A 16727-nucleotide genomic window follows, 5' to 3' on the forward strand; every position below is an offset into this window, starting at 1 on the left:
GAGGATGTGGAGAAATAGGAACACTTTTACACTGTTGGTGGGACTGTAAACTAGTTCAACCATTGTGGAAGTCAGTGTGGCGATTCCTCAGGGATCTAGAACTAGAAATACCATTTGACCCAGCCATCCCATTACTGGGTATATACCCAAAGGACTTTTTTCTTTCTTTCTTGCTAGCCCCTGTCACAGTTCATTAGCACTATCCTGCCCTTCCCTACTCCTTCCACTCCACAAGTTGGACAAAATGCTATTAGTGTATCCAGGATATAAACACTTTTAAACAGCAGTTTTTGGTGGTTCATGCCTATAATCCCAGCACTGTGAGAGGCTGAGGCAGGAGGATCAGTTTAGCCTAAAAGTTCAAGACCAGCCTGGGCAACATAGCAAGACCCTATCTCTACAAAAAATTAAAATTAGCTGGGTGTGGTGGTGTATGCCTGTTGTCCCAGCTACTTGGGAGGCTGAGGCAGGACGATCACTTGAGCCTAGGAGTTCAAGGCTGCAGTGAGCTACAATCACACCACTGCACTCCAGCCTGGGTGACAGCACAAGATCCCATCTTTCTCTCTCTCTCTTTTTTTCTTTTTTTTTTTTTTTTTTTTGAGACAGAATCTCACTCCATCACCCAGGCTGGAGTGCAGTAGTGTGATCTTGGCACACTGCAGCCTCGTCTCCTGGGTTCAGGTGATTCTTGTGCCTCAGCCTCCTGAGTAGCTGGGATTACTGGCATGCACCACGGTGCCTGGCTAATTTTTGTATTTTTAGTAGAGATGGGGTTTCACCATGTTGGCCAGGGTGGTCTTGAACTCCTGGCCTCAAATAATCCACCTGCCTCAGCCTCCCAAAGTGCTGGGATTAGAGGTATGAGCCATTGTGCCCAGCCCCATCTGTTGTTAGAGAAAAAAAATAGCAGTCTCAAAATAATAACTATCCCTGACCCCACTCATCACCCAAAATTAACAAAAATCTGATGTTTTATTTTTCTGTCTGACACACACACAGCCTACGGTGCCATTGCAGTATTGGGCATGGGGTAAAGGGCAATGCTGCCATTCCCACACACATTTCCAGGATGGAGCCAGAGAGAGGTCAGCCTGGGCTCCACTCCCAGGGGAGGAGGGAGAGGCATTGTGGAATTCAGGACATGGTGAGGGATTTATATCTTCCTTCACATCTGGCACTCAGGGATTGTCGTCAAACGCAGGCTGGCCATCTAAAACAGTTGTTGCAGTGTAGCTCACATCGCTGTCCTCGGTGTAGATACATGTCTTCACTGCTTTTGTGAACCATATTCGCACACACCCTTCCAGAGCAGTATTATGTATGGAAATCTTTCAAAATCACCCAAAGTAACGTGACAAAGTCCAGAAGAAATTGAAGGTTTAGCCTTAGAAGCACTATTTTTAAGTTAGAAAACAGGGCCATTTAACAGTAGATAATAGGAAACAGCCTTGACAGTTGCAGTTTACTGATGTTACAAGCATAACATTGAACACAGTCACTATTTTTTCTCAATATTCACTTTCCCCTCAAAAAACAAAATAAGTGTCTCTTTAAAACCAATCAAATACTACCATATTTTTAGCCAATGATCAACTCAATAAAAGTTTTTTCTGAAGATTTAGTTAAACATGAAACTATCATGACCATAAAGGGGAATTATCAAATTGACTTACTCAAAGTTCTATACTTACTGAACTTAAGATAGCTCTAATTTTTATACCATTATTTTATATGCTTTTAAAACAATGGCTACCCTTTAAAATATTAAGATGCCATTAATTGTGAGTTTAGAGGTATTAAAATAGAAACATACTCATGTCATATCTTAGAGCTTATGGTGATAGTAAGTACAGGCTTATTGAATATCCATTCCTTTTTTTTCGGAAATCATCATCTTTGTTCTCTCTTATTCTCAATGTCTCTCTCTCGCTCACTCTCTTTCTCTCTTCTCTCTCTCTCTTTGGCAGCACTGCTTCATATGTTTTATATGTAAGGAGAATTTACTTATTTTTTTTAATTTTTTATTATTTTTTGAGACGGAGTCTTGCTCTTGTCGCCCAGGCTGGAGTGCAATGGCACCATCTGGGCTCACTGCAACCTCCGCCTCCTGGGTTCGAGAGATTCTCCTGCCTCAGCCTCTGGAGTAGCTGGGATTACAGGCATCTGCCACCATGCCCAGCTAATTTTTTGTATTTTTAGTAGAGACGGGGTTTCACCATGTTGACCAGGCTGGTCTCAAACTCCTGACCTCAGGTGATCTGCCCTCCTTGGCTTCCCAAAGTGTTGGGATTACAGGCATGAGCCAAGCCCAAGATCATAAAATTTAAAGATCCAGGACCTCAAATACTTCTTTGTTTGGTTCTGGCTTCACAGAAGTATTTGTTTTGTTTGTTTGTTTGTTTGTTTGATTTTTAAAGAGTTTAATAAAATATATTTAAACAAACTATAGTTAATATAAATAAGCCTGGATAGCAGAGGCTTAATGGTATCTGGAATTGCGGTGTGTATGTTCACAAGACATCAGGCAAAGAACCTTATGAGTTGGAATATGGAAGGCAGGCAGCATCCATTCTAGAATGCCAGAGAGATTGGACAGCTGCAACACAGCTATGGAAACTGAAATAAAAGAGATTTTCAAAAGAAAGAACAGATAACAGCCCATGGTTAATACAGTAAGTATTATAAAATGTAACTTTTTAATCTAATTAACAAAACCATTTGTACTCTCCCAGTCTAATTGGCAATTATTAAATTACCCTAATTCAAAGCAGGTGAAACCCCAGGCACACAAACAGATGGCTAAGAGGCAGTTTCAAGTTGAGTTGTCCCTGAATCCCATCTGAAACACATCATTAGCATTGCTCACCTTTTCCACATTTGTTTGAAACTTGGCTCTATTGTTACAAGCAAAATGAACAGGAGGGGTGGGAGTGAAGAGAATAGCAAGTTCCTTGGCCTTTCTTATTTTACCAATTAGGTAAATCTACTGGATATTGTAGTGAAACTGTTTTCTCATGTCTGGAAGGGGAAGGTGAGCGAAGCTGATGGAAAGGAGGTAGAAGGCACATAATCACCACTATGGCCATTCTGTTACCTGGATTCCCAACAAAATTGCTGAAAATGGAGGCCTCGGGAAAGGTTCCAGAGATTGGGTTGATCCTGGAAGGCATGTGGATGGCTGGCAGGGCTGTGACTACCCAGGCCCCTAGTCCCAGCAGCTGACCTGGCTTGATTCACTGCATAGTGCCTCTCTGAGCTCTGAAGGAACTGTACACGGCTCACATGAGCAAATAAGAGCCTTCTCCTTTTTTCTTCTTCCACTCTCACTTTAGGGGAGCATTTGCACCCTAAAGTATGGGGGCCGTCTCAGTATATTTCATGTCAAATACATAAAGTGCTTACAGGGAGCAGCAGGGCTGGCCCCCTTAGAATACAGTGCTCCCCTTCCCCTTAGATTAGTGCCTGAGTCCTCCATCTCTTCTCCTCCCCACAGCTGACCTCCAGACCCTCCTGCACCTCACCGGCCATCCTAAAAATCCTCTGACCTGGCCTGCCTGTCTCTTATTTCCCATGCCATTCATATTCCCTCTTCTTTCTCTCTCTGTCGTACGTGCACACACACACACACACACACACACCAACAACCCTCCACCTCTCCATTCTCCATGCTGCATGCTAGTCCACTTATCTTTCCAAAAGCAGCCATGATTTCATCTCTCCCATTTCCTCGCTGCTCACTGCTCATCTGATAGAGCTTAGCAAGTCATTCCTCCACAATAAGCTGTCTTCCTGGTTTCATGAGCTGCACGTCTCATTCCAACTCATTCTCTCTAGCAGCCATAAGGAAGCCCAATACTCCAAGGCCCTTCATACCTTCTGGTGCCCTCGCACTTGCTTGCTTCCCAGAATAACCCAACCCATAAGCAGCCTCCGTCATGTTTCAAATCACCCATTTCACAGACCACATCCTCCGTAAAAACTGTGCCAAATCCCCAGACAAAACTACACAACCTTCTTCCACGCCTGTGCTTATTTCAAGTAGAGCACTTGTCTCATGTCCTATTCCACTCAGTACCTTCAGCACCCAGGACACTGCCAAGCCCATTACAGGCATTTACACTTTGCTGAATCATTTCATTAATAAAATAATTTATGTGTAATTATTTCTCCTCAACCCCTCAAAAATCTCATCCAGCACTGGTACCTTTAATGTAGCTGAAATTCAGCAAGGACAACTTTAATCGTTTTATTCAAGCTGGTGTTTTCTAGATTTGCCAGTCCCAAGAATGACCAGAATATTTGTTAAAAATACAGATTCTTGGGCCCTGCAGTAGGTAGCCCTGAATGAGACTCTACAAGGGGGCTGTGGGCATTTGCATTTGTAGCAAACAATATAGGTAATTCTTATACTCACTTGACTTAGGGGACACATCTATCCCCTACTAAAATCTGAATACCTTTGGAAAGAAAGCAACATAGCAAACTTTAAAACTATATTTCAATGTAAATTATTTGGTAAAAGCTTTTTGCTAAAAGATTTTAACAGAGGGGCTGGGGGGGAAAGGAAATGGTCACGGGATATATCCAGTTTCGATTTTTGCAAAAAGCTTTTTGGATATAAGGCCAGTTTATATCCAACCCCTTTGTAATCAAAATACTTACCTAATAAAATGGTTTCAACAGGCAGACATCCCACTAACTCTGTTACATCATTTGTCATTTTTAATAAGTAGCATCATCAATTCTTCTAGTGGTTAAATATTGATAATACAAAATACAGATTTAATTATGAAACTTCATTACTATATAAAAGTCAAGTCAAGGGGAATAAACTTTTTACACAAGGGCCATTTTAAGAAAAATTATAATATTTGTAGTCCATTAAAAAATATATTTTTAATCACAAAATATAATATTGTAACTGTGTTTATGTGCATTTCTGTTTTCCTTATAATGAAAGAATTTCTTTTCTGTTCTGGTTTTCTTTTTTTTTTTTTTTTTTAGATAGAGTCTCACTCTGTCACCCAGGCTGGAATGCAGTGGCGTAATCTCAGCTCACTGCAACCTCTGCCTCCCGGGTTCAAGCGATTCTCCTGCCTCAGCCTCCTGAGTAGCTGGGATTACAGGCGTGTGCCACCATGCCCAGCTAATTTTTTGTATTTTTAGTAGCGACAGGGTTTCACCATGTTGGCCAGGCTGGTCTCGAACTCCTGGACCTCAGGTGATCCGCTTGCCTCGACCTCCCGAAGTGCGGAATTACAGGTATAAGCCACCGTGCCCAGCCAAGAATTTCTTATTTGGGTCAAAATTTCAAAAACTACTTAAGTGCAGGCATGGTATGGTCTAACCATAATGTTAGATTTCATAAAGGTTGTGATTAGGAGTATTCCAGCCTGATTTCTTTCCTTGACTGGCTTTCATTGCAAAATAACCACTTCATTGCGAAAAACATTTTGTTTCATTACGCCTAGCAACGCGTCCTTAAAGATACATTGCAAAAGGGGCGCACAGAAATCTGTTACACAATGAAATATTGTTTAGTCACATTCCTTTGGAGTACATTTATTTTTACCATCATTTCTTTTCTTGCAGCAGCCTAGCTGGTGTTTAAATAATTACCTGGAAGGTAGCTTGCCCCAGTCACACTGTGCTCTAAGTTGTTCCTCTCTCCTTCCATTTGAGCAGGGAAACACTAGATGGGAGAAAGTGCGGAGAGGGCTAGAAGGGATATGGTAGAACACACCACGACGATATTGAGTTCACTCAGAATCAAACTTCCACATCTCCATTTGGACGCCCACCACATCCGGTCAATAAGACCTGTCCATATCACAACACACTTGAAACCCACTCCCCTCCCATCTTCTCTAAAGGGCACCAGGTGCTGAAGTTTAAAACCAAGAAGTCGCCCTTGATTCCTGTTTCTCAATCTTTCAAATTCATCACAAGCCCTTTCCACGGACATGCAAAACCTACCCCCAATCTCATGTCGCTTTGACTCCCTGCCTCAGTCTCCAGGGCAGGTGCCCCACAGCTCATAGGACTGCCCCCACGGTTACCAGATAAAATACAGGACACCCTAGTACATTGGAATTTCACATATGTATAAATACTTCCCCAATTCAGACTTCTTTCCACCAAGTAGTGAATGTACATGTCCACCTGCTGCCCCTACGAGTTCAGGGTCACCAGGAGAGTCATCTCAGTCTGTACAAAAGAGATGGTTGATGCAATTCCTTGAGTGTTTCATTGTATTTTAACCTTGTAATTTTTAAAATTTAGTAAAAAACCAGTTGGGTGCAGTGGCTCATGCCCATAATCCCAACATTTTGGGAGGTCAAGCTGGGCAGATCACTTGAGGTCAGGAGTTCGAGAGCAGCCTGACCAACATGGTGAAACCCTGTCTCTACTAAAAAAAAAACAAAAAAGTTATATATATATATTATTACCCGGGCATGGTGGTAGGTGCCTGTAGGCCCAGCTACTTGGTAGGCTGAGGCAGGAGAATCACTTGAACCCAGGAAGCGGAGGTTGCAGTGAGCCGAGACTGAGTCACTGCACTCCAGCCTGGGTGTCAGAGCGAGACTCTGTCTCAAAAAAAGAAAAAAATTAGTAAAAAGCCAAAAAACCAAGGTGTTGACATGAAAACCACAAAAAGCAGAGGTGCCACAAACCTAATTCAACTGCAACAAGATGAAAATCACAAGGCAGGCTGAAAGCAGGGACTCTTCAGCTATAAGCAAAACAATTTTTGACTTAAGCTTATAGCCTTATTGGGAAGAAAATCCATAAAATTAAAGAACAAAAGTGAAACCTGAACATATCTTGAGAATTATGTCTAACAACCCCAAAATTCATACGGAACCAAAAGAGAGCACAAATAGCCAAAGCAATCCTGTCCAGAAGGAGCAAAGCTAGAGGCATCATATTACTTGACTTCAAATTATTCTGCAAGGATATAGTCACCAAAACAGCATGGTACTGGCATAAAAATATATACACAGATCAATGGGACAGAGTAGAGAACCCAGAAATAAAGCTATAAATCTATGGCCAACTGATCTTTGACAAAGTCAACAAAAACATACACTGGGAAAAGGATACCCTTTTCAATAAATGGTGCAACAAAAACTGGTTGCTATATGCGGAAGAATGAAACTGGACTCCATATCTCTTAACATATACAAAAATCAACGCAAGATGAATTAAAGACTTAAATGTATGACATGAAAGCACAAAAATACTAGAAGAAAATCTAGGGAAAACACTTCCGGACATTGGTCTAGGCAAAGAATTCATGACTAAGACCTCAAAAGCACAGGCAACAAAAACAAAAGTAGACAAATTAGACTTACTTAAACTAAAAAGCTTTGCACAGCAAAAGAAATACTTAACAGGAGTGAACAGACAACCTGCAGAATGGGAGAAAGTATTTGCAAACTATGCCTTCGACAGAGGACTAATATGCAGAATTTACAAGAAACTCAAACAACTCAAAAAAAAAAAAAAAAACGACACACACACACACAGACAACCCCATTAAAAAGTGGGCAAAGAACATGAATACCTATTTTTCAAAAAAATACATACAAATAGCCAGCAAGCATATGAAAAAAATCCTCGACGTCACTAATCATTAACACCAATCATCAGAAAAATGCAGATTAAAACCACAATGAGATTTCATCTTACACCACTCAGAATGGCTATTTTTCAAAAGTTGAAAAACAAGAAGTCAATAGATATTGGTGAGGTTGCAGAGAAAAGGCAATGCTTATACACCATTGGTGGGAATACAAATTAGTACAACTACTATGTAAAACAGTATGGAGATTTCTCAAAGAAAGAAAACTAGAACTACCATTGGATGCAGCAATCTCACTGCTGGGTATCTACTCAAAAGAAAAGAAATCATTATATTAAAAAGAACAAGTGCTTGTATGTTTATTGGAGCACTATTCAGAATAGCAAAGACATGGAATCAACCTAAATGTCCATCAGCAGATGACTAGATAAAGAAAATGTGCTGAGGAGCCAATGGGGCGAATCTGCCATCTGTGGGATTATGACTGAACATGTCCAAGTCAGAATCCCACTCAGGCGGAACCTATGGCAGCGCCACAAAGCCTCCACGGGCCTTGTTGGCCCTGGATGGCTGGTCCCCACTGTCCCCACTAGAGGACCACTCTCCCCAATGCCAGGACTGGGATCCAGTGCAGAGAGGCCCTCCTCCTGGGAAACAGGGTGCAGCTGGAAATGCAGTCGCCCCCTCGCCCATCACGTGGCACACATTCATGGGGAACCTGGCCCTAAACCATTCCTAGACCACCTGCTTCTGGGTCAGGGTTTCCTACTTAGCAGAGCAGCAAATTCGCCGCAATCTACTGAAAGCCCTTGACACTAGTGTTTGAAATAAAAATAAATGAAGAAATAAAAGTAAAGAAAATGTGGGGTGTGTGTGGGTGTGTGTGTGTATGTATATATACATACACAATGGAATACTATTCAGCCATAAAAAAGAATAAAATTATGTATTTTGCAGCCATAAAAAAGAATAAAATTATGTATTTTGCAGCAACATAGATGGAAGAGGAGGCCATTATCTTAAGTAAAACAATTTATAAAGTCAAATACTGCATGTTCTCACTTGTAAGTGGGAGCTAAATAATCTGCACACATGGACACAGAATGTGGAATGACAGGCAATGGAGACTTTGGAGGGTAAGAGGATGGGAAAGGGGTGAGAGAGAAATTACTTAGTGGGTACAATGTGTGCTACTCAGATGATGGTTACACTAAAAGCCCAGACTTCACCACTCTGCAATATATCCATGTAACAAAACTGCAATTGTACCTCAATATTGTATAAGTAAAAAAGAAAGAAAATTATATCTAAAAAGGAATGTGCAATTATAAAAGGTTTAGACAGCCTTGGTGGGGTGACTCAGGCCTGGAATCCCAACACTTTGGAAGGCTGAGGTGGGCGGATCACCTGAGATGAGGAGTTCGAGACCAGCCTGGTCAACATGGTGAAACCCTGTCTCTACTAAAAATACAAAAATTAGCAGGTCGTGGTGGGGGGTGCCTGTAATCCCAGCTACTTGGGAGGCCACGGCAGGAGAATTGCTTGAACCTGGGAGGCGGAGGTTGCAGTGAGTCAAGATTGCACCACTGCACTCCAGCCTGGGTGACACAGTGAGACTCTGTCTCAAATAAATAAATAAATAAATAAATAAATAAATAAAATAAGTAAATAAATGGTTTAAACAGCTTAGCTGTCTGGGAATTGATGCCCTTATCACCTTTAATTCTATTTTTAGCTTTCAAGCTTAGGAAGAAAAAACGGGCTGCCTGCAAATCATCCATGGCATGGCTAACGAGCAGTGTGACCTCTAGCAGCATATGCTAATCCTTCCCAGGATTTTATAATACTTTTTATTCATGAGAACTGTTGGAGTTTCTAAACAAGTAAAACTTGAAGTTTTGGTTTCAACCCTTACAATCTGCTAAGGTAATAAAATGTTTGCAATAGTAATTCAGCCCTTTCTCTCATTTAGATATACATTTTTTTAAAATTTGTATTTGTTTATTTATTTAAACTACTTACTTATGTGAAACAGGGTCTCACTCTGTCACCCAGGCTGGAGTTCAGTGGCCCTATCACAGCTCACTGCAGCCTCGACCTCACAGGCCCAAGCAATCCTCCCACCTCAGCCTCCCTAGTAGCTGGGACCACAGGCGTGCACCACCACGCACTGTTAATTTTTTATTTTTGTAGAAACAGGGTCTCCCTATGTTGCCTAGGCTGGTCTTGAACTCCTGGGCTCAAGCAATCCTTCCACCTGGGTCTCCCAAAGTGCTGGGATTATAGGCGTGAGCCACTATGCCCAACCAAGTTTGATTTTCCACCAAAAAAAAAAAAGCACCTACAATGAAAGGTAAAGATCCTAACTGTGCTGACATCAGTTCTGATAGATGTATGCAACCACCTTCCAAAACCAGACACAGAGCTTTCTTGCCACCTCGCAGGCCCACTGTGCTCCTTTCTAAGGCATCCCCTCTCATGACCCTGTTCCTGAACTTCACAGAAATGAAGTGCATATTCTTATCTGTTTGACTTATTTTATTGAAAATAATGTTTATCATAGAACACATTATAGGTGAAAAAAAAAGTTTTTGAGATTCAATCAGTGTTGAATATATCAGTGTCTCATTTTTTGGTTGAGTAGTACCCCATTTTATGAATATATCAAAATGTTTTGAACCAGTCTTCTGATAATGAACATCTGAGATATTTCCAGGGTTGCATAATATTATGAATAGAGCTGCCATATATAGAACTGGACATGTCTTTTTGTGGATCTATGTTTTTCTTTCTCTTGGATTAATATCTAGAAGTGGAATTCCTTGGTCATGAAGTAGATGTATGTAGATTTTCTAAGAAATGACCAAAGGGTTTCCTGCAAGTGGCTATACCTGTTTATACTCATCTCCCTGATCCTTGCCAGCATTTGGTCAGTCTGTTTTGTAAGGGATGGCAATGGCTCACTGAGCAAGCATTCATGATCCAGGAAGAGGAAAAATCATTCTCAATAGGACAGCATTATTAAGGACAGGGCTCTCAGCTTACAGGAGGGCTGTTCCTTCTTCCTCCATTTGGAGGCTTACACCTCAGCTCAACTGTTATTCAAATGGGGTACATTTCATTTATTTTCTCTGTCTCTCTCCTCTCTTTTTTTTTCTTTTTCTTTTTTTTTTTTTTTTTTGGTAGAGACTGGATCTTGCTATATTGCCCAAGCTGATCTCAAATTCTTGACCTCAGCCAGGCGCGATGGCTCACGCCTGTAATCCCAGTACTTTGGGAGGCCGAGACAGGTGGATTACCTGAGGTGAGGAGTTCAAGGCTAGCCTGAGCAACATGGTGAAACTCTGTCTCTACTAAAAATACAAAAATTAGCTGGGCGTGGTGGTGGGCGCATGTAATCCCAGCTACTTGGGAGGCTGAGGCAGGTGAATCACTTGAACCCAGGAGGTGGAAGTTGCAGTGAACCGAAATCACGCCATTGCTGGGCGTGATTTCACTCCAGTCTGGGCGACAGATTGAAACTCTGTCAAAAAACAAAACAAACAAACAAAAAAAAAATTCTTGGCCTCAAGCAATCCTCCCACCTCAACCTCCCAAAGTACTGGTATTACAGGCATGAGCCACTGTGCCTGGCCCGCTTATTTTCTTTTTTATCAGAGCATGTTCATATACTCTTTCACAACCAACCCCGATTAAATCCTGATAAGAAATTCTAACAGATGGCAAAAGATAGCTCAGAAATGGAGTAATTTGCCCAGAGTTTACAGGGCGACCTCACCATCCCAGCCCTCTGACTAAACAGGTGCTGCATATCTGCACATATCAGATGAACTACTGTATGGAAAAAGAAAGAAAAACACCACCACCAAACTACTGAATGCTGTGAGTTATGTAGAACTATGCTGCACTTGGTGGTTTCTGACTACATGCTCCTTTCTCACTATGGGCTTCTTTCCAGAAGTCAAGATGAATGGGCGACCTCTGAGACTGCCAGAGGTGTGTCCCAGGAACAGAGGAGTGGGCTCTTTGCATGGGAGACACTCCAGGCCTGAATGGGAAGTCCCTGGAGCAAGGGACTTCATGCACTCACATGATGCATATGACACAGACAAGGCAACGCTGTTTTGGTGAGTGAGGGTCTCCCAACAGATGGGAGAGGAGTGAGGCTCTCCCTGTCCCCTGCCTATCCCATAGGCCTCTTAAGTGTTTGGGGGCGACTGGGAAAAGAAAGGACTCCAACCCTGGGAAACTATCCATCCTCTTAACTGGGACCTTTGTGGTTCTCTTTTCCCAAGATGACCTTGCGGTAGCTTTTCTAGCTGGGTAGCTAGCAATTCTGGACACATCTCAGCACTCCAGGACATCTGACATTCAGGTGGGAACTGACGGGATATTAATAGGCCACCTTAATTCACTGATCACCATGTTTTCTTTTGTCTTTTTTTCTTTCTTTTTTTTTTTTTTTTTTTTGAGACGGAGTTCCACTCTTGTTGCCCAGGCTGGAGTGCAATGGCACAATCTCAGCTCACTGCAATCTCTGCCTCCCAGGTTCAAGTAATTCTCCTGCTCAGCCTCCAGAGTAGCTGGAATTACAGGTGCCTGCCACCACGCCTGGCTAATTTTTTGTATTTTTAGTAGAGATGTGGTTTCACCATGTTGGCCAGGCTGGCCTTGAACTCCTGACCTCAGGTGATCCACCTGCCTCAGCCTCCCAAAGTGCTGGGATTACAGGCACGAGCCACCACTCCCAGCCAGGTCACCATGTTTTCTAAAATAGCCCAAAGATTCCCATATAGCTGAATCTAGTAAAATGATTCTCATCCTTGGTACACAAGCAGAATCACCTGGGGAACTCTAAAAAATACTGATGCCTAGGTCCCCCACCATTCCTATTTCATTGGCTAGGGAACAGCTTAGGCATGGGGAGGCTTAAATGCTCCCCATTGATTCAAATGAGCAGCCAGGGTTGAGAACCATTAGCCACACCCTACACTACAACCTTACCTGCTTTTGAAAAAGGGTAAAATGCACAGTCTAATAATGTAGGGAACCTTGCCAAACCCTGAGCTCCACCTTAGAATTGAAATCATTGCAATGGAAACCATCTATGTTTCAGGAGTCGTTCTACCTCATTGTTTATCAACTTTCAGAGAACAAAGTTTTTACAAGTGATAAAGTAATTCTACTTTATGTTTGAAACTCCAAGCTCTATATAAATGATAAAACATTTTTTTTTTTGAGACTCTGTCTTACTCTGTTGTAATGGCACAATCACAGTCCAGTGCAGCTGCAACCTCCGAGACTCAAGCGGATCCTCCCATCTCAGCCTTGCAAGTAGCTAGCTGGGACTACAGGGCCATGCCACCGTGCCTAACTAATTTCTTTCTATTTTCTGTAAAGATAGGGTCTCTCTATGTTGCCCAGGCTGGTGTCAAACTCCTGGGCTCAAGTAATCCTCCTACCTTGGCCTCCCATAGTGCTTGGATTACAGGTGTGAGCTACCATGCCCAGCCTGGATAAAACACTTTAAATTCTACATTTAGAATAGTAGCCAGGTTAATCATACATAGGTAACAAGTTACTTTCAAAAGGAAGGTCTCAATAAACCTCAATTATTCAGATTAGATTATCAACATAGAAACAGAAAGAGCTTACAGTGAAAAATATCCTTCCAGGAAATGATTTATCCCTGATCTTAAAGGGAAAACTTAGAAAAGTAGCAAATTTTCAACCTATTCAGCTCATGAAAAGTTGGTAATCAAAAACACTCAAGCAGTTTTTTAGTCTCTTGTTGAAGTTTATTTCGTCTTTGTCTACTTTCCCTCATAGGGCATGATATAGAGGCCTCAATATTTTCATTGTTCCCTACTGGAATCTCTCTATTCTTTTGAATACTTTAAATAAACACCTCAAAGAAGAGCTGCTCACCATGAAGACAACTTCCCATTCAAGAAAGTACAAGGCCTGGCGCGGTGGCTCAGGCCTGTAATCCCAGCACTTTGGGAGGCCGAGGCGGGCGAATCACTTGAGGTCAGGAGTTCGAGACCAGCCTGGCCAACATGGCGAAACCCCCGTCTCTACCAAATAGATAAAAATTAGCTGGGCGTAGGCCAGTTGCAGTGGCTCATGCCTGTAATCCCAGCACTGTGGGAGGCTGAAGTGGGCGGATCACGAAGTCAGGAGTTTGAGACCAGCCTGGCCAATATGGTGAAACCCTGTCTGTACTAAAAAATACAAAATTAGCTGGGTTTGGTGGCACACACCTGTAGTCCCAGCTACTCAGGAGGCTGAGGCAGGAGAATCGCTGGAACCCAAGAGGTGGAGGTTGCAGTGAGTAGAGATTGCGCCACTGCACTCCAGCCTGGGCGACAAAGAGAGACTCCGTCTCCAAAAAAAAAGCCTCATGCTAGATGAGAATGGGCACTGTTGATCACGGTGTCCAAAAGTAGTTAATGTGGCTAAATTGAGACAGGTTATGCTTCCATCACAGTATGCATATTGCAGTGGTGACAATGAGACTTGTAACATTTTGCCATGCTTATGAGTAAAATATGTAGGAGAAAAATGTTGACTTTCAAAATAACATTTAAGTAATAAGGAATTTTCAGCTCTTATAGGACTACTGTTTTCTTTCATATGCTATATATTGACTGAAACATTGTAATGTGGTACATGACTGTGTCTTGGATCAGGTGTCAAAATATAAGTGTACTTTGTACAATTCAACTACTAGAAAAAAAAAAAATTAGCTGGGCGTTGTGGAGCGCACCTGTAATTCCAGCTACTCAGGAGGCTAAGGCAGGAGAACTGCTTGAACCTGGGAGGCGGAAGTTGCAGTGAGCCGAGATCACGCCACTGCACTCCAGCCTGGGCTACAGAGCGAAATTCTGTCTCAAAAAAAAAAAAAGAAAGAAAGAAAGAAAGTACACTGTTACAGCCAGGCGCAATGGCTCATGCCTATCATCCCAGCACTTTGGGAGGCAAAAGTGGGCGGATCACCTGAGGTCGGGAGTTCAAGACCAGCCTGACCAACATGTAGAAACCCTGTCTATACTAAAAATACAAAATTAGCCGAGCATGGTGGTGCATGCCTGCAATCCCAGCTACTCGGGAGGCTGAGGCGGGAGAATCGCTTGAACCTGGGAGGCGGAGGTTGCGGTGAGCCAAGATCGCACCATTGCAGTCCAGTCTGGGCAACAAGAGTGAAACTTCATCTCAAAAAAAAGAAAGTACAGGTACGTTTTTTAGAATGATGATGCATCATCACTGACTCACTTGGTTTCTGCAACCAAATCCTTTCCTGTGTCTGTGCAGTCATGACTCCATTGCTGCCCTGAGTTGGTATATTAACCCAAATCACAGTCTGAATGTTATTTTTGGTTTAGGTTCTTCCCTATTTATCTTTGGTTGAGCCAGGAAATGCAACTTGATAATGACTCAGCACAAGCTATTTAGCTGGGAGCCGGCTCCTAGCCACATGCAGCTCTGCGTTGGAAATATCTGAAGTGGTCAGTCTAGGATAGAGCAGTGCTGCTGTAGCTCCCAGGTAGGGTTTCCTGAAGTGTATGACCCATGCTCTTTCTGAATTAGCACTGAAAATATTCATGCAGGACCTCCCCCGGCCCTACCCGACCCCAAAGAGCAAGAGCAATACATTCCTCTGCCTGTCACCAGGCCCTAGGCTGCCAGGTTTGAGGGATACTAAGTCCAGGGAAACCACCAGAAGTAGTTCCAGGGAGGCCACAGGTGTGCAAAAGAAGGATCCCATGCATGAGCCCAAGAAGGAGTCCAAAGCCTGGCCTTGAGATTAAACAGTTCAATTAAACCGTTCCTTTCATATTAAAGTCAATGTAAAAATACCATCACTTGCACTGACTTCATCAGACAAGAGAACACTGGGGTTTTGCTTAAAGAATCATCTGACAGCCTCAGTAATGAAACGAGGTGGAGGAATTCTATCAATTTTCCTGTTTTAGAGGACGAGGTGAAGTCTTATCCATTTTGTAACTGCTATTCTAATCAGAGAACTATTCAGAAGTGGAAACATCTATTCATAAAGTATTATGGGGGGAAGGAGAGGAAAAAAAAGTATTATGAACATCATATGAGACACACGGCCACGAAGTGCCCAAGTGCTGAGCAAAAGCACTGGCAGTATGGTTTATATCACTTCCCAATAAACCAGTTTTGCTCAGGCATCATAGAGGCACTGCTGCAAATGCCACCAAGAAACCAGAACAGGAAAGGGGCTATGTGGCTCACTCAATCCACATCTTCTTTGCCAATTATCCTTCTTTTTGTTGTTAGCAAACTCTCAACTAGAACCTTAACAACTTTTCAATGTCTAAGGTTTTGTGGCAGCATTTTAAGATAAAGAGTTAGGAGAATGTAAGATTTCCAAGAACTACTCTCCTTAATGTGGAAAAAAATGCAAGCTAGATAAGTATTTAGCAAAAGAAAAGTATGAGATATATACTGAAGAGAAGGTTTAATCCAAACATAGTTAAATCGTAGCTATAAAAAAATTATTAGCTTTGCTTTGGCAAAAGAAGAAAATTAAACTGGGCCCAATGGCTCACACTTATAATCCCAATACTTTGGGAGGCCAAGACTGGAGGATCATTTGAGGCCACGAGTTCAAGACTAGCATGGGCACCATAGTAAGATCCTATCTCCACCAAAAAAAAAAAAAAAAAATTAGCTGGGCATGGTGATGTGACTCTGAAGTCTCAGCTACTCGGTAGGCTGAGGCAGGAGGACCACTTGAGCCAAGGAGTTCAAGGCTGCAGTGAGCAATGATCACATCACTGTACTTTAGCCTGGGCAACACAATGAAATCCTATCTCTAAAAACAATTAAAAATAAAAAAGAGGAAAATTATTTTTCCCCCAACAAATAGTGACATTTATAATCGGTACAAACTAAGTTGTCAGCTGAAGTTAATGCAGAAAAGCTCAAGTGGCTTGACACTTATCATGCTTTAAATTTGATATAATGTTTAAATATTCATTGCAACTCCAATGAATTTTTTTCTTCTTCATTTTTCCAAGCTATAGTTTTATTAAAAATTGCACCAAGTTGGCAGAACTGGGGGCTCTCTTGTTTTGACCATGCTGACTGGTTTTCAGTGTCTGAGCTC

At 42.2% G+C, this 16727-nt stretch overlaps 1 non-coding gene across 1 annotated transcript; it reads left to right on the plus strand.

Moving 5' to 3' along the window:
- Window positions 1-13985: 13985 nt before the first annotated feature.
- LOC115833636 lies at window positions 13986-14118 on the plus strand. Its single transcript, XR_004029020.1, has one exon. It is a non-coding gene; the product is annotated as a small nucleolar RNA SNORA1 (small nucleolar RNA).
- Window positions 14119-16727: the final 2609 nt, after the last annotated feature.

The sequence above is a fragment of the Nomascus leucogenys genome, unplaced genomic scaffold (genome assembly GCF_006542625.1).
Source record: "Nomascus leucogenys isolate Asia unplaced genomic scaffold, Asia_NLE_v1 Super-Scaffold_361, whole genome shotgun sequence".
Classification (NCBI taxonomy): Eukaryota; Metazoa; Chordata; class Mammalia; order Primates; family Hylobatidae; genus Nomascus; species Nomascus leucogenys.